Below are 18,603 nucleotides of genomic sequence, written 5' to 3'. Positions count from 1 at the left end.
GCCGATGGGGGTAGGTGAGAAGGCCTCAGAGACAGGAGGTCAGGTATGGAGCAAATACAGATGCTAGCAGAGACTACAGAAATGCACTGGAGAGACGGGGCCAACCATGAGCTGTACCACCTTGGCAATGGTCTCCCCATAGTTGTGGTGGTTTGGGGAGAGTCCAGGGAAGGCTATAGCACCTGGGAGATGTGAGAGGAAAGAGAAAATCACAACTGCAACGCTGAGGCAACGGTGAACGTGGTGTAAAATCCCATCCCAAAACCAGCAGCTTGGTTTAAGGCGATGACAGAAATTTGGCAAAGGTGATGGAAATTGCCACTTCTTTTAGCGATATGGTTTTGTGATGGTTTTTTCCAGTGTTAGGTTGATGGTTGGGCTCAATGATCTGAAAGGTCCCTTCCAACCTAGACAATTCTACGATTCCATGATTCTTTTTTTTTGTGTGGGCTAAGGGATGCCTCAGGCGGCAGCGCTGGGCTGGTGTTTGCTGGTGGCAGGACCCCTGGTGAGCAGACACCTTGCAGCACCTACTCCTGGCACACAGGCAAAGGTGCCAAGCAGTGTCCGACATGGGAAGGACGCCTGGATAAGCATGGTTTGCTTTTTGCTGGAGGAGAACAGCAGATGCAGCTCAACAAGAGGCAGTAAAGGTCAGTAGTGCTGAGGAATTTTGTTTCCTTGGTAAACCCGTACTGGTACGGCAACAACGAAAAGGCCAGGGGAAAGGTCGAGGAGAGAAGCTGGAGAAAACCCTTCAACAGGTAAAACATTGAAGCAGCAAAGTGCCAACACTGTGTTTTCTGGTGGTAATAAATACGGATGGTAAGAGTTAAAACCGTTCACTTTGTGTCTTGATGTTGACAAAAGAAAAGAGCTGAGAGAACATGCTGGATTACGGGTCTGGAAATGTCTGAGAGAGCTGGACCACAGCCAGTAAGCTATGGTAGGAAAGCTGGTTAGGTCAGGCACACAGTGAAGTGGAAAGCTGGCAGGGTCCTGTGGCCAACATGGGTCCAGAAAATGTTTGGGAAGGGAGGCCATGAATGACAAAGAGCATTGTGTCAAAAAAAACGTTAACAAAGACCTAAATGAGCTGAAGATCAGCTGGGTGGGAAGAAGTAGATGAAAGGGCCAACGGCTGCGGTTTTGGAGAAATCATCTGCTGGATTTATGAGTCACAGAGACCAAAACCAGATAGGAACAAGAACTGGGCAGTCACAGTTATGGCCTGCTTGGTCTGGGGATGAACGACTAATTCATTTTGCATGCACTGTATTGCTGATTCCCTCCATATTTGAATTGAAAAAATAGGGCTTTTTACACCCAGAAAAATGAGTAACGCTTGTGAGCTTAATTCATACCACTTGTGTCGCTGCTTCTGTGAATCTGGTGGCCAGCAATTTTAAGTGTACGTGGGAACCTCGGGCTGTTCCCTTGCTTTCATTTCATCTGTTTACTACACTTATGGCGGGACACTGGAGGTGGTGATGAGCATTGCAAAACTGGGTTGCTTTTGCTGGATCCCACGGCATTACAGCTCCAGCTACTTTCCTTTCCCATGAAGCCACTGCCTCCTGCATGCTGTGGTGCAGAGCTTTCTGTCCCAGAGCGATAGCTGGAGAGGTGACAGCTGTCACGCACCCATGGCCAGATGTGTGCACAGGGCTACATCCCTATCTGTAATAAAATGGGATGCAGCAAGTTATAAACTGCTTTTTTTTATGATGTGCCGGGCTTGCTTGGAGCCTCGTTGAGGATGAGCCTTTTCTGTCACATTCCTGAGAGTTTGGGGAAAGATTTCTGAGGGCCTTTTATGGGGTGTTGCTGAAGGCCACCATGACACACTAATTTAAGTATGTGACACTTGACTGTTTCTCAGTCACTAATAGCTTCATGGTGCATGGGGAAGCCAGCATGACTGATGGATCTGGTGTTTTCCATCACTCCTGATGCTCATTGACTTAAAGGGGGAGGTGTCTGATGTACTAATGTTTTCCTTCTATTGGTGTAGATAGTGGCATATTGCATCTTGTGGTTGTCATTTCATCACATTTCTGTGTGCAGCTCTGGAGTCCTCAGCACAAGAAGGACATCGACCTTTTGGAGCAGGTCCAGAGGAGGGCCACAGAGATGATCAGAGGGCTGGAGCACCTCTCCTATGAGGACAGGCTGAGAGAGTTGGGGTTGTTCAGCCTGGAGAAGAGAAGGCTCTGGGGAGAGCTTATAGTGGCCTTCCAGTACCTAAGGGGGCCTACAGGAAAGCTGGAGAGAGGCTGTTTGCAAGGGCATGTAGCGATAGGACGAGGGGCAATGGTTCTAAACTAGAGCAGAGTAGGTTTAGGTTAGACATTAGGAAGAAGTTCTTTACAATGAGGGTGGTGAGGCACTGGAACAGGTTGCCCAGAGAGGTGGTGGAGGCCCCATCCCTGGAGACATTCAAGGCCAGGCTTGATGAGGCTCCGAGCAACCTGATCTAGTTGAAGATGTCCCTGCTTACTGCAGGGGGGTTGGGCTAGATGACCTTTAGAAGTCCCTTCCAACCCAACACATTCTGTGATTCTATGATTCTATAACAACAACCGCCACCGTGGTAAGCCTACATACAGTACACATAGGAAGACCAGTGGAAGAAGAAACAGTAACGGTGAGTTACCTCGGCTCAGTTTCTACATCCCTAGTTCACAAATTCAGGATTTTCCCCAGCAGACAGATCAGAAACTCTTGTCAAAATGTCTTTTACCTATAGGAAGAGGTCAGATCTGTTTTTACCCTGAACGAAACTTTGGCACAGTCAGTCATGAGAAGTTCCTGGTTATTGTAGTCCCAGAAAAATAAGGCACATGGTCCCTTCACAGGTCATTTCAAATAGTTCAGCTTTTTACTAGAAAAGGTAGTTTCCTTTTCAATTGTCATCCCAAAGCAACGCTAAGAATGTGGTCGAGAAATGGTATGACATAAAACTTGGACCGACTTCAAAATAAGTTCTAAATGTGTTTTCTGCATAATCATCTCTGCTTAGACCTAGACCTATTTTTTTTTTCCAAAACGCTGATGGCAGTTCAGAGACCACAATACATCTCTTCACAAGTGCAGTAAGCTCCCGGCCCACAACTTCCCAGAGTCTGTCCAGTCGCTTCCTTACGCAAATCCCATCAAAGATGCCCATAGCTCACCAAAGAGCTCCGTTTTGGTTATGTTTTCATAATTATGCAAAAGGCACAGGATATGTATCTCTCCAAGCACACTCATTTTTCTCCATATCAAAGACACTTGTTCCCTTGTTCAGATCAAAGACACTTCTCAGTGTTAGAAGTTTCTTACATGAAGAACTAAGCCAAACAATTACAGCGCGCTTGCTTGATACCTCTATCAAACCGTACCTCAGAATGTTCATTGCTTTTTACTTTGCGCTCTCTCTGCTGTGCTGACTTTTTGCTTGTTTTCTTGTAGCCTCAGAGGCACAGGAAGGCTGGCACCAGGCACCGCAGCAGCTTCAGTGTTCCAGTTGTAATGCGGCCCTTTTCTTAGTTTTTTTGTGTCATAAAGTGCTTGGGTACGTATTCCAGAATGCTAAAAAAGGTATTTAAAACTGGATTATGGGCTCCCATAGAGAATTATATTAACGAGAAAAGAGACTAAGTGCCCAGCCAGGTGGATGCAGCAGGTGATGGGGAGCTCCAGGGGACTGTTTCTTACAGCACTTGGGCATATTCCTTGGAGTAATTGCCTCTACACCCTAGAAATTGCTCTGAGTGTCAGACTGTCACAAGACTGTCCTTTGCTATTTTCTAATTTGCAAGAAAGCTCTGATAACATTGGTTAAGGAAAAAAAGAAGCAAGTGGGGTTGGCTGGCTTGTTTCTTTCTGTGGAACCTGCCCAAAATATACAGAGACACTCGTTTCAGCGCCATGGTCCAGTGAATCAAGCAAGGCCAAGCGTATATTCCCTCCCAGCACTTTCCTTACCAAGTGAGGACAGGGGAGAGGGGATGGGGTCTCACGGAGCAGCAAAGTAACTCTGATGTCCCCGAGCCTTCAGAAAATCTTTTGTGCCTTCAGAAAGGCAGGGCGCCCGCGAGCAAAAGGCTCAGACCTGGGGAAGACAGGTTTGAGCCTCTTCATTATTGTCGGCTCCTGGCGAGAGAGCCAAAAGAGAGGAGGTGCCTTTCCCTCCCTTTCCGTACCATGGTGCCCACAGACACTTTTCACAAAACATTCCAGTGGATAAAACCCCAAAAGTTAAGTATGAAGTGGGTGTTGATCATGGGACTGCTAAATGTACAACACGAAGCGAGGCGTGAGGCGCGCTGGACTCCTTGTGCCTCTCGAGCAGCCACAGCAACTGAGCCTAGCTGCAGGAGAGCTACCAGCTGCAGGCAAAATGTGGGCTAAAAAGATCTAGTCAAGTTTTAGGATGAGACAGGCAACAGCTTCTCAGTAAAGATGGGAAGCATTAGCACCGCTGTGCAAGGCTTTATGTATGATTTTGTTTAGAAAACTGTTTCCAGCTCTGATCGGCTGTGTTTTAATAAGAGATAAACTGGAACAGATGTGGTGAAAGGCTCTAAGGGTGACCAAGGCAGTGGGAACACTATCTTCCATGTGGAGACTCAGAATGACTTGTTTAGATTAATGATATGAAGAAAGCAGGATCTTCATGAAAAAATAATGATGCAAATTCATTTGGAGAGAAAAGAACTATTTAGGTTAAATGGAAATCCTGATAGTAAAGAAAAAAAATTGGTGATGAGAAGTTGTCCGGTCACCCAAGGAATGGCACCTGGAAGGAGCTTTCTAACAAAAATCATAGAATCAATGTGTTGGGTTGGAAGGGACCTTTAAAGGTCATCTAGTCCAACCCCCCTGCAGTAAGCAGGGACGTCTTTAACTAGATCAGGTAGCTCAGAGCCTCATCAAGCCTGGCCTTGAGCAGTAAGGAGTTGAGATGGCTTCAGAAGGACCTTGTAATGCATACGGAAAGGTTTGTGTGACACGGGATGAGCATTCAAATGCCTCAGACGTCCTTGAACCCTCCCGGTGCAGTGACATGCCTCCTGCTGCCCCACATGTTGCAGTCCCTGTGGGGCACTGGAAGGACAGTTGCCTGTCCCTGTGCACTCCTGAGCCTCCCCGTGTACTGTAAAGCAGGTGGCCTCAGGGTGTATGTGCTACCAGATCCATGTTAGATTTCATAGTGCTGGGCTACACAGCGCCGGAGTCTTTTTGTGGCTGTAGCATCTGGTGTCTGTCCTGCCGTTCACCACTCGCTATAAACCAGAGCTGTTACAGCGGGGCTGCTTAGCAGAGGTGCTGGGAAGATTAATGCGTGAAAGACAGTGAGGTGCTCAGATGCTGCAGTCATGAAGGTCATCCGAGTACGCAAGGCAAGCAGGCTGGGACTTCAAGAGCTTGGAGGAAACTCTGCTGAAAGACAGTGGCACCTTTATTCCTGTATCCCTGGGGAACTTTTGAAAATCCTTTTCTCTGACAGCAAAGAAAAGCCATTTTTTTGCAACTGCTCCTCTGAGAGTTTAGTGGGAAGAAGAGAGTAGGGGATGCACAACTTGGCCTGTGGTTAGCGTGCACTGAGCAGGTCTTGCACGTTTCTATGTTCCTGTGCTCTATACTCCAGTCCCTTACTCTCCCCTTCAGCATCCAAACACTTCTGCTCAGATTTTCATTCGCCCAGGGTCTTCCCGAGCTCCTTGCAGCCCACACTGCTTAGAAAGCTGACGCCTGCAAAACAGAGCTGGTTTCTGTCCTCTGCCTTTCGGAAGAGTGCATTAAAGCCTCTTCCCATTCCCAGAGGAGGCAGCTGAGGTTAAAATTATTATCCTGCAGATATTCCCTCCCTCTGGCTGGAGGTCAGTCCCACAGTAATCAGCTGGTCTAAGTTTATCTGTACAGATGTATACTGTTGGGTAAACAGGAAGGAAAAGTGACATGGTGTTTGTGTAGTTTGGATATAGTTTGCAGGTATCCTGAGGACTACTAAAGAACCACGGATGGGCAGGAGTGAGATGATGATTACTTCAATCTGGTGATGGGCTTCAGGACGTCACCTGCATGTTTCTGTCAAACAGCTACGTGGAGATTACATTGATCACAGCTCATATTTGGCGGTGGTTAGGAGATAGCAAGAAAGGAAAGCAAAAGATCAAAATGAAATCATTCCCAAATGAGAAGCAGAGCAAACTAGCTGGGATGGGTCTTCAACCAGCTGCAACAGGCAGCACTACGCTGTCCTGTCTCTGGGGTGTGAGATGAGTGAGACTAGAAAGAACACCTCTTCTCGTACCCACCCCCTTGGGTTTTCTGCCGAAGTTTTCCTCTGGGAACTAGTTAATGACTTTTCACCTCACTTTTGATAGAAGAAACATTGTGTGGTTCTGATTCCTGTTTCATTTATCTCTGCGTGTGTTGCATCTGTGGCTTTATTGAAGTTATTTCTCAAAGAATAGGTCCTGCAGTGCTCTCAGTGTTACCCAAACACAGGTCTAAGGAATTAATAGACTTAGAGGATCTGGTCAATATAATAACAATGAAAAAAGACCAATTTTCTCCCAGTCAGCAGCCTAATCAGTTCCACCACAGCTAATGCTTTATCAGCACTTGCTCTTTGATCAGGACACGTTTGGGCTCAGGGGGTAGTCGTTGCTGTTTGCCTGCTTAACTCAGTTACTACTTTGATCACTTCTGAGAGAAGTACCTGTAGATTAAATTCCCATTCACTTTGTCTTGGATGTGAGCAAAGAAGGCATCAGCTGCAGAACTCACCTTTCCCTCACTTCCTGGGATCACAGCAGCAAGGTGAAGTGTGTATTTATTCGCATACACATGGACCACATGCCATTACTCCCTGCTGAGGGCTTTTGAGCGCAAGAGCAACTTTCCCCCTTGCCCTGTGGACCCCAGTAATCTGCGGGGAAACAGGAGAGCCCCGCTCATTTCCCCGCAATGACACACACCTCTCCCAAAGCCTGAACTCGGACCCCACACCTCTGATGCGCTGGTTTGCAGCAGTTACATCGGATGTAACACGGATGCACAGTCTGGAGTGATGGAGAGCAGTGGTCAGATTTCATTCCTGATAGAGCCCCGGAAAGAGCAAAACAATGGGTTCCCTGGAGGAGCTCCAAGCTCATATTTCAATAAAACTCCATAAAATGAGCAGTGTATGAATAGCCAGTGAGCAAGTCACACAGGGCTGCAACGAATGTACAAGCTGCTCCCAGGCAGCTCCAGCTTCTTTCCCTCCCAGGGCATTCAACGGCACAAGACATTTTTCTTCCTTTTGAGGACACTTTGGACTAATATTTGGAGGGGACAGCTAGCAGGTTGTACTTCATTCCCATCATCAGCTTTTGGTCCTCTCTGAACCGGATGGCAAAAATAACAAAGTTGTTTATTTTTTTTTAAAGTTAGAATGTCTGTATTGCTGATTAATTACATTTAATTAGTTATGAGACCCAAGGCTAACTGTAACTATGTCTTGTTGTGTTGGTTATTGTTGTCATTGTCATATTGGTGGATATGAATTTTGTAATCAATAAGGACATCACCATAATACATTGATCAGTGTGGTGAAGAAATGCTTAAAGAATGTGTAGAAATGCAACAGGATATGCAAACATGTTTAAAGAGTTAGTTTGTCAGTCATTGTTCCCGTTTCTGGACACCAGGCTATCTTGCTTTCCCTAAGCTGTGTGAAAATAAACAAGGGAAACAACAGCACTGATTTTAGCTATAAGAAACATTAATGTCACCCCTTAATGTACATTTGAATTAAATTATGGGTTTGTAGGGCAGTTGTGTTCTCTTCAGCAACAAGCAACTGTTAATAAAGTCTTGTTTCATCTCAGTCTGACGTGACAGTCCACAGTGCCCTCACCACGAAACCAGCCCAGCCAAAGATTTCTGAGCACATCCCCACCCTCCCCAGCTCTTGGTTGTCCGACACGTTCCTGTCCTCATGGACATCTCCTTCTTACCGAGGTTCCTGTCTCTGCCTTCTCATCTCTCTCCCCAGAACTTCTGGTGCCTATCTATCTAAATCCTTCCCACAATTTCATTTGTAAGGGGTTATTGCTCTGGCCCCTTCCCAAGCCCTGAATTAACACCTGAGGATCTGGTCCCTGTGGAAATGTTAAAAAAGCCCATGTGGAAGGCTTTTTTTTTTTTTTGGTAGGGTTTTTTATTCCTCAGCGTGAGTCTCATTTTAGCTTGAACTTAGGTAAACCCCAGAGCTGTAGGCAGAATTTAGCATGATTAAAAATAATACCTTTTTTTTCTACTTTCAGCTTGCAGCCCTCACCATTCGTATGGTAGGCTGCTTCTCTGTCTATTTTAGTTCATGTTTAATGTAGAATATACTCAAGAAATGTGGAAGAGCATCAAGCCATAAAATAGTCCTTAAGTGAGTCACGAGGCCCAAATAGCTCTGCTGAAAACAAAACAAAAGCGGTTCCCAGGCCTTAACCTCTCCACGGCCACCCACGTTTCTCGTGCACTGCCAACACCTACCTACCCCCTCTGGAAGTGAAGCTGCTGAAAAGTCCTATTCTGTGAAACGTGATGAGGTCATAAGCATCACCTCAGCACGTTTGATATCGCCCTTATCTATACGACCCTCATGATTTAAGGAGTGTTACACGTGCGCTAAACTCTTTTGTACGTGGAAGGACTTTACCACCCGCTTCTGTTCTCCAGTGAACCGGGGTCACGATGCACCGCACCAGGTGAAGCCATATGGCTCACGCAGCTTACGCTGCGCTTCTCAGTCAGTTTTTCCTTTGCAGAGTAACCTGTGGCGTAGCGTGATTTCCGCCGTGAAATTTTAATGGTGCACTATTTGGCCTTTTCTTAATTGTTTTCCCAACAGAAAAATCACTAAATCACCTTATTCATAATGTAAGTACGGTTTATCCCCAACCAAAAGCCTATGAAATAAAAAAAAATAAATATCGGTGTATATTTTGTTTCTGGAAGGTTTAACTAAGAGAATGACATATAAATTTTCATATCTTTAAAATGTACATTTTAGAATTAACTCTGCAGGAACAGCAGTGTATACCTGGTATTGTCTAAAAATGTAGCTTAGACATGATTTTAATTTAAAAAAAAGTGGAAAACATTGTATAGCTAAATGAAGAGTTGCAAAACATTATTTATTCTGGAGCCATTTTTTTCCCCTGAGATTTCTACATGTTCATGCAATTCTTTACCTACAAAAATAATTCATAATTTATTATTGAGCCAGGGCATTTTAGAAGATTGTACTCACGTGGTAATAAAACATACTTTATCTTTCATTTAAAGATATCATCAGAAGATTACACTGAGCTGAGGTCTCGCATAACACATTTATGATTTTCAGCTCCAGGTTCAAGTTGTTGAAGAAATATCAAGTATATGTTTTAAACATGTCATGATCAGTATCCTGATTACCTTTTCTTGTCCGAAGTCCTCCACTATCAATCCATCAAACTTCATGATGGCGTTATGTAAATTATGCTAAAGGTTGTGGTGGCATTGGAAGCATTGTAACTTAGACGATTTCGCAAAAAGAGCTATGACTCTTTTCTGCATGCTTAAAAGAGAAAGTTACAATTACTGTAGGCAGCAAGGGAGATCTAGAACTTCTGCACCGACAGGAAACTCCACAGCAGTGGGGCTGGGGTGCTTGACGGTTTAAGGAAATTTACTGTGTTTTTAGTACGTGCTGAACGGCCACAGAGTCAGGCCAGCTCCAGCAATGCCTTACTGCTGTCGTTGCCATCAGAGAAATCTATTATCTTATTAACTTACTCACTGATTTTTCTAATCCAACCCTTAGTGAATACAGTCAATAAAAGGTAGGTTTGCCATAGGAAATGTCCCTGTATGTTTAAATGATGGAAGTGGAGCATGTTTCATCCCTTGTCCCCATTCCTTGTCCCTCATCCCCCATCACCTGTTTTGGGTCCCAAAGGGGGAGCCAGGATTTGGAGCCTGCCTGTCAGTGGGAGGGATGCTGCCAGTGTCACCTCCGGAGCTGCCTTTTTGGGAGGTGTTTTTCACAGCCAAATTCATTGCACATGTACACACTTGGTCTTCATGGGTTGGGACATAGACTCACTACCTTAGTGGGCTTTCTGAAATCGGGACATTATTTATTGTATTTAATTTTGATAAGGGTTTGTGTAGGTAATGGACACACTAACTTTTGTTTCACTTCTGTTTTTAAGCGAAAGGAGCTTGTTGCTGTCAGTAGACATTTTGTGAATTTGGTGCTGTTTTGGGCACGGAGGGTTAAATCAAAACATCTGACTGGGCTGGTGTTCTGAGGAGCTGCTGCAAGTCTGAGCATTTTTCAAGATGAAAAGAAATGATAGAGGACATGGCAAAGTATTGTATGTGTGCGTCACTGTGATTACCGTGGTAGCGTTGTCACCCTGGGCTGAACACCTGGCCCCAGGGGAGACAGTCAGTGCTTCAGTGATAACTGCGAGGATGTCAGTTCTGGATTGAGATCCGTGTTTATATAATGTCACAAGTGGAAATTGACTGGTAAACTCTGCTGATCAAAGAGCCAATGGAGATTTCAAGCCAAATTCAGTCCATTTTTTCCCCTTCTCTAAACAAGAAAAGAGTACTTGAAGCAAGTGTGTTATAAAATCAGCACAGGCAACATTGTGTTGCAAAGTAAAATAACCCATAACTTCCTATTAAACAATCATGACTACGGTGTTGCAAAATAGAAATGTCATAACCATATTGGCTTATTTACTAGAATACAATGAGGGATTTTGTGCAATTTACCTGAGGCATGAACTAAATAAATATCCTTTATAGGCAGATATCATCAGCACACAGCCTTGTTTGCTGTTTTTAGGTAAAGCGGAGCTATTGGCTATTTAAGAAAGTCTTTATGGAACCAAATGTCAAAGGTAATGGCTATTTACCTGGTTGTCACTATTTTCCCTACATGCACTCAGCTGCTGTAGCACTTTTTATATGTTCCCCTTGCTCATAAATCTGTTCCTCTGCCTGTTGTTTATGAGGCTGGTTGAAAGCAGACCCCTGTGCTCGATGCATGTGGGGTTATTTTATGGGATCCCAGTTTCTGGGGCTCTGCCTTGCCACAGCTGGGAGGAATGGGTATAAAGCCTAACTGCAGACAGCGAGCTTCGGTGGCATTTGCGTGCGCAAGCTGGGAAACAGCTCGCTGCTAAACTTTGGTTACATTTATGGGCATTTTACTGCTGTCGGAGCGATACTCCAGAAATGTCCTTTCTTTCCCCTGATGATTTCGTTGTGCTTGTGCTTCTTGCCAGCACCTCTGATTTCATTAATGTCTTCATGGAAGCGCTTCATGTGTTTGCTTGTAAATCTACCCAAAGACGCCATTGCAGCTTAGTTAAATGTATAACAACCAAATATTCCTATAACACCAAGCTTTAATTCTAAGTCCGATGAGCCTGAAATGTAATGAAATGGTTTGGGGTGTAAGAAAGTACGTTTATGTACACAGCCTAGAGAGTCACCTGATATTAAAAATGTCCATCTGAGGAATTGCTGGCTGCACCCCTGTCCCTGGGGCTGCCGTATTTGGAGAGGGGTGGAGGCATGAGTTTGAAGCCCAGTGCCAAAGGATGCAGGGAGACCTGCCCAGCATCCCTGCCTGCGGCTCCAAGGTGGAGCCAGTCTCACGGGGCTCGGCCCAGAGCTGCCGTTGCTCCTTGGAGCAGCGCTGCCCCACGGCATCATGGGAAAGGTGGAGCTCGGTGAAACGGGAGGGAGGACAGCTCTCAGCATCCCTCTCTCTCAATTTTTTATTTCCAAAGTGTCTCCATAGCCCCCCATCTCTCTCATTTGAATCTCTGCTATGTTTTCAATTGCAGCCTGGAACATTTTGAGCATGTAATTAGGAAAAAAAAAAAAAAAGAGAAAGGTATTAATAAAGAAATTCTGAGAACGTGCTCATTAGTGTAAATGTTTGGATGTGGGTCATTGTTTAATCCTTCGCAGGGAATTTAGACATTTGGCTTCAACAGCTTTCACACTTGTGCTGGAAGAGAACCACCAGGCGCAGAAGGGGGAGACCTATCAGCAGCTCCTCATTAGTACGTCTCAGTCTGGAAGCAATCTGCATTACCAGAAGCATTCACGCCTTCAGCAAAACCCGCCTTTCCTAAAAACGCGTGGAGATTGCAACATGGTTCCTGCGTGTGCATCCTGCAGCTCTACCCGAGGTGCAGCAGCCGTCGGGGCAGGCAGAAGCAGGAGAGAACAGACGAGGCATTTGAGTATCTGTGAAATACATGCAAAAGGCTGTAGCGCTCTGATTAAATTTAACCTCCCAATTGCGCTATGATCAACAACCCCGCCCTATGCAGCATCAGTTAAACTAGAAAATGAGCTCCCCTTTGGAAGTGGCAAGCAAATCAAAAAAGTGTTGTCCCACACGCTCCTCCCACTGAGTTTAGTAATGCCACAGCATCCCATCTGTCAGAGCACCAGGGGATATATCTGTCATATGGGACTGGGATAAGTTCTGGCTTCTGACAGATACGCACTAGTAGTCCATTTTCTTATCGTTGCATGTTTAAGGATCCTTAAACATACAGCAATGGCCATAGCCACACATGGCAATAAAAGTGAAATTACGAGTTGTGTTTCTGAAGAGGTTATACCGAAATTGCACATAGGACATGGAAAGAGCAGAGAAATGAGAGGGAAGGGTGAGGAGCATCAGGGTTACAGCCGTTAAGTTCCTGCAGTTCCTTGGTTTGGGCAGGTGTGGGGAGTGTCCTTGTCCCTCCCCTCCTGACAGCAGGGACTGCTGCTGTGATTGACCCCCTCAATGGAGATCTTCTCCAAGCAGCCGCCAGCCCACCTCCCCAAGGCTCCTTGTACCACCTTCAGAAACCCACACCTCGCTGGCTCTGTCGTTTTGTGCCATGCGAGGTACCTATTTCACCTACACGGCCTGAGTAGTGGAGCCGATGTAAATGACACCCCGTGTGTGGTACGCTGAGTGCCCGAGCCCTGGCCAGCACAGCACGGCTTGTACCTGCCTTTGACTGAGATTTTATGAGATGTCTTTGCTATAACCTTCTGATTTAGAGACACTCCAAATTACTTTTTTTTTTTTTTCACTAAACCCTGCCTTATAACTATATTTGTTTGTTTGTTGTTTTTTTTTTTCCAGCAGGAAGAATCTGCGTTCCTAAGAACAGCGAAACTCCAGGGCTGCATATCAGCTCTGCTTATTGCCAGCAAAGCACAGCTCTGCCGGGGCAGCCCGGTGTGGCTGTGCACGTCCCCGGCTGCCGGGGACCTTGGCACGCTTTCTTGGCACCACTACTCAGCTCGGTGGCAGCTGGAGATGCCGGTGGCATTTACCAGGGCATCATTTCAAAGATCCACCTGGTAAACCCCAGGCTAGGGCACCCCTCGGGACAGAGCCCCACCGCGGTGGTCCTTCTCTCCTCACCATCACTCCCTTCGTGCGCTGGGTGCAACGTCTCCTCCTCGCTGCTTGACCTCACATCCCTCACGGCAGGACAAAACCCAGACGAAAATATCACCTTGTTCGTACATAATAAAAAAGTAATTTTCACCCCAAACCAGGACTAGTTTTGCTCTAAAGCTGGCGTGCTCTGAATGGAAAATGGGCCTGATACTGCTTTAACAAAATGTGCAGAAGTGAACCCGTTTGTTTATACTGAGCTAGGAAAATCCCTTTACTTTGCTGTAGTTACAAATGTTTTTCACACTACTGTTCAGGACTTCTGTTTTTTTATGTCTCGCCTAAAAGACAACTCTCTCCAGCCATCGAGTACTTATTAACCCCACTTGTGGGAAATGGTTGCGCACTGAGTCAGAGGGAAGAATGACACTTATTGAATCACCAGCACCAGCATCCCATGGGTTTTCCTTGGAGGCCTCTCAACTAAATATTAGCTAGGAAAACACAGGGCCATAGGGACTGCCGCAGCGACTGCAGCCAGCGGCTCACCTATCGTCGTTCTGTCCACACAGACGTGCCTGTAACCGGTGGAGCCCAGGCTCTGCCTGGCGCCAGGTCAGGCACCGCAGGTTTGCATCCAGAGCGCGCTCGCTCATTAATTCTTTCCAAGCAGCGGACGATGTTCTACCCTCGGCAGCAGCTGGCCTCTTGCTCTCCGACAGCAAATTAAAATGCTTCCAGGCAGTTTACGCTGCCTCGCCCCCCACCCCAGCTCCGGCTCTGGCAGGGGGTGACAGGACCAGCAAACAGAGTTCCTTGCCCCCTCTCAGCCTGGGCTTTTCCCTTGGGGTGCGATGCTCGCTGTGCCAGCACAGGCTTTAGTTGTGACACCCCACCATCATCTCCCTCTTCATCCTGGCACCCCTCTTCTGAGGAGGTAAGTTATAGCATTCCAGAGGCAGGGAAGAGGAGGAGGAGGAGAGCTCAGGAAAGCAAAGCTGTGCCTCGGGGCTTCTGAGACCTCAGAGGACACGACTGGTCATGTTGGAGGAGTCATTTTTGCACTGAACTTGGTTTCACTCCTGACTGACCTCAGCAAATGATGACCAAGAAAGGATCATGGTCTATCTCTGAGTCCTTTACATCCTCACTTCTTTCCGGGCTGCCAGGGATTGGGATGCTCAAACTGGCTCAGAGTTCAACCTCTAATTCAGGTCTGACGTGAGCAAGAGACATTTCCATGCGAAAACAAGCCTTTGCCACCATCAGAATGGGTGAAGCCGTCTAGGTAGGTTGAGTAGCTGCAGAAGTGGATGCCAAAATGGATTTTTATCAATAATTGCCCAGAAGAGAACATTTTTCTTAATGTGAGATCACAAAGCAGTATTATGTTGATGCTCTAAAGAACTTTTTATCCCGATCTTTTAAAGTGAAAAAGTTCTTCTCTAAAAAAAATATCCTCTTTGCCACTGACTTACATGTGTCTAGAAGTTTGGTGTTTTCTGCTAGGTAATAAAATGGGCTGTATTTTTTATTCTTCTGTTGCACTGATGCCTTTTTAAAATTTCTAAGAATGCTGAAAAGGCTTGATAACAGAAGATATTTTATGCGGTCTGGATGCATCCATTACACAGGAGATGTATTCTGTAGTCTTTTATGTAGCTTTTGCATTCTTTGTTTCACTTGAATGCGTTTTAAAGTGCAGATAACAGTATAAAAGACATCCAAGTGAAATAAAGACAGGACTCTTTCTCTGCGTGTGTGTGAGAAGGCAAAAGAGAAACGGAGAAAAGCCATCATTCACCACACTTAGCAGGTGTGAAAAACGCTCAGATCTTTGCCCAGATCAGAGTTGCTTCCCAAATTATGCCAAAATACCACCAAGCACACAAGTCAGGAGTGCTGAAGGAAGTTGTGGAACTGAAGGGTGTCGTACTCCCGGCAATGAATCAATTTAGCAGCCCCTGTAAATCTCAGGAGGAAGATTTTGATGTGTGGTGAATAAAAGGTCCCTGATGCAGCTAATATTCCCCTCGTCTCCTGGAAGAGTCTTTGAACCTGGCTGCAGTTTTGTTGCCAAATTTCCGGCAAGGTCAGGTGTTTCATGGCTGCCCCCTGCCAAATGGTGATGCCAACAGAGCGGTTTCAGGTGCAGACATGACGGGCTTTCTTCCTTCGCTTCACAAGTCATTGCATAGTACTGGCAATTCAAAATGACTTTTCCAGTGCAGCTCAAGCATGGACGCGCTTCAGTGGTGTGTGAGGCTCCTTACTACTCTCTCCTACAAAGTCCTGTTCTTAGACACCAATAGTTTTCTTAAATTTTAACCGTTTGGTCTGACATTTTCCATTCTAGGCATTGACCTCAAGCTTTGTTGCGGGTTTCTTTTGTGTGTCTGTTTTCATAGGAAGGCAAAGGAAGAACTGGAAATTTCAGCAATTTGACATGATTCCTGGGCAATCATTTCCAGGAAGGAGGTTAGAGGAAAATATACTGATTTACCAGGGAGATGTGGAGGGTGAAATCTTGTGCCCTTTCCTCTGAACAAGGCTCTGAACAAGCTTTGGGATGGTGGTGGTGGTACAGGCTGGATGAGAGGCGGTACAGGAGAGGCGAAAGGGAGCCAGGGCTGGGAGGAGAAGGACTGAGATCCAGCTATGGGCTGCTGTATGGAGCAAGGTCTAAGCACCTTGGTGAACCTCAGTCTTGTGGACCCTATGAGGCTGGGGAACACGTGCTTGTTTTTTCTAGGAGGACCAGGACCAGTAATACTGCAGAGCTTCTTACTGCCTGGATTTTACAGCTTTTTTCTCCAACCCCAGCTTTGAATAGTATATTCATAGATGCTAACCTCTCTCAAGCCAACAGAACTATTTTCATTGATTTTGCATAGCCAAGGTTTCAAGCCAGGTGGCAAAAAATAAATAAGAGGTGATTTTCTCTCAGTTCAATGGGGGCTAAACCATAGCATCTGGAATGTTCCTCTCCTGCCCTCTCACAGGACTGAAGGATTGTGCATATGTTGTGCAAAATTTAAATCAGACAAATATCATTAAAAAAATCTGTTGTGTTGGCTGTTGCCGGAGAATGATAACAAGTTTTGAGTATGTAATCTGGGGTGAGAGAGGGTTTGTCCTTGGTTTGAGAAATCTGACATGCCTGTGGCCATAATGTTTGCAAACGTTTATCAGTGGTGGTCACTCAATAACTCTTTCACACAGCAAATAATAGCACTGAGGAGCAAAATTGCAGTTCCAGGTCTTAAGCAGGTTAAGGAAGACCTGTTATCCAAGAAGACCCAGACGTGTTGATGTGTTCGCTCTTTGTTGACTTTTTTGTTTTGTTTTTAAATTTTATGTTTATCCAGAGTACCAAGTCTGCCGGGCAGGATTCATGAACTGTCTAAGACAGTGCAGGAAATCCTGTTGGTTTTGCTGCCTGACTGGTGCATCTCACTCTTCTCATCATCTTAAGTCAACAGGCCATCTTACCTCCTGGCGTTCACTTCAGCATATTGGCAGGGATCTTTATAGGATTTTTCACCTCTTTAGTAGCTAGAGGTATAACTTAGCTTGTAGTGTGCTCTGATCATTTCTGTGATCAGATTTTTTGCCATTGTAGAGGGCTTGTGTATCAGTGGCCCCAAGCTCTTTCCGCTTTCTGCATGCATCTTACTTTTAATTTATTGAAGATGGAAATGACTTAGTAGAAATTTCTGGATTTAATAAAGATATTGGGGTGATTTGTGATAACTTGGGTATACAGGAGATCATACTAAAGTGTCCTTTGGAGATATTTTCAATGAAAGTGTCCACCTACATGGACTCAGGCCAGCAGGGAAGGATTGCATAAGGAGGTAAAAACAGCCATATTGGGTCTGACTCCTTTTTCAGGCTGGAGACCCTGCTGGAGACAAGGTACTCACCATACAGACCATTAGCCTGGCCCAGCATGGCAGAGCTGATCTGTGCTTTAGCACGCTCAACATATTACAGAAGGGACTTCAGCAGCTGAATGGCCTGTTATGCAAAGAAACACTTTCTTTTATTTAGTTTCAGCCTGTTCTTTCTCCTCTCAACTGATGCTCCTCAGTTCATGTATTGGAAGAGATGGTGAAATATTTATCAAGTGTGGAAGGAATAATCAGCAACTATTGAGAAGGTTTAAACACAAAAGGGTTGTTAACATTCTGTTCTGCTAAATTTTTGATAACAATATCAGTTTCAGCGACGTTCCCAGAAGCATGAATGCATCTTAAGAATGTTCAGATTTCAAGAAGTCATTGAGATGGCTTCCACCACAGACACACATCTCAGTTATTTGGCTTACAGCCGGTGCCTGTTGAACCTCCATGTGCCCTTGGGCTGGGGTCTGCAGGCACCAAACTTGCCTGTTGCTTTGTCCTTCCCCTTCTTCATCACATCTCCTGCTGAAATGCACTGTGTGCAAAGGGGATATAAGACACAGCAAGTTAGATTGCATTTCGGACTGAAGTTAATTTATTACATGAAATGACCATGAGCTCATATGGACTACACTATTTCGTTCAGTTTAAACTGGTATTTTATATTGTATTGCTTACATAAAATGGAAAAGTACATCCTATCTTTTCTAGTTCAAAGCTGTTCTACAGGTCTATTTTCCTTTCTTTCTGCACAGACTACTTGCTGTGGGTAAGTGGTTTGGGAAATGTAAGTAAAGGTCAAGCAGGTTATTTCTGCATTATATAACAACTAGATTAGTGCTTCTTTAATTTATTTAAAAGTAAGTCTGCATTACTTTCCTGTCACTCATAAATATTGATAGGCACTATTTGGCTAAATAAATAATTAGGACAATCAATTTCACTTTGGAAACCATCCGAAGCTGCACTGGCTAATCTCTCATCAGCTAATAAATATTGGCCAGCTGTGTTTGGCAGTGTCTTAAGATATCCAAGGATGGGGGCACTTCAGATTTAATACAGTGACTTCTACTATTCTGGTTTAATTATTAGCTTCCTACGCAGACGTTTTCATCCGTTGGTAAGGGGAACGCTTATCCTTTAGCGTTGCCATTTGGAGCACTGTCTGTCATCCAGGGGAACTTGTTTAAGGAAATGTTAGGTGCCTGAGGCAAGGAGAACAAACAGGTTCCTACGTGCTGC

Source organism: Chroicocephalus ridibundus, chromosome 3 (genome assembly GCF_963924245.1).
Source record: "Chroicocephalus ridibundus chromosome 3, bChrRid1.1, whole genome shotgun sequence".
In the NCBI taxonomy this organism is placed as follows: domain Eukaryota; kingdom Metazoa; phylum Chordata; class Aves; order Charadriiformes; family Laridae; genus Chroicocephalus; species Chroicocephalus ridibundus.
Note: the sequence above shows the minus strand (reverse complement) of the source record.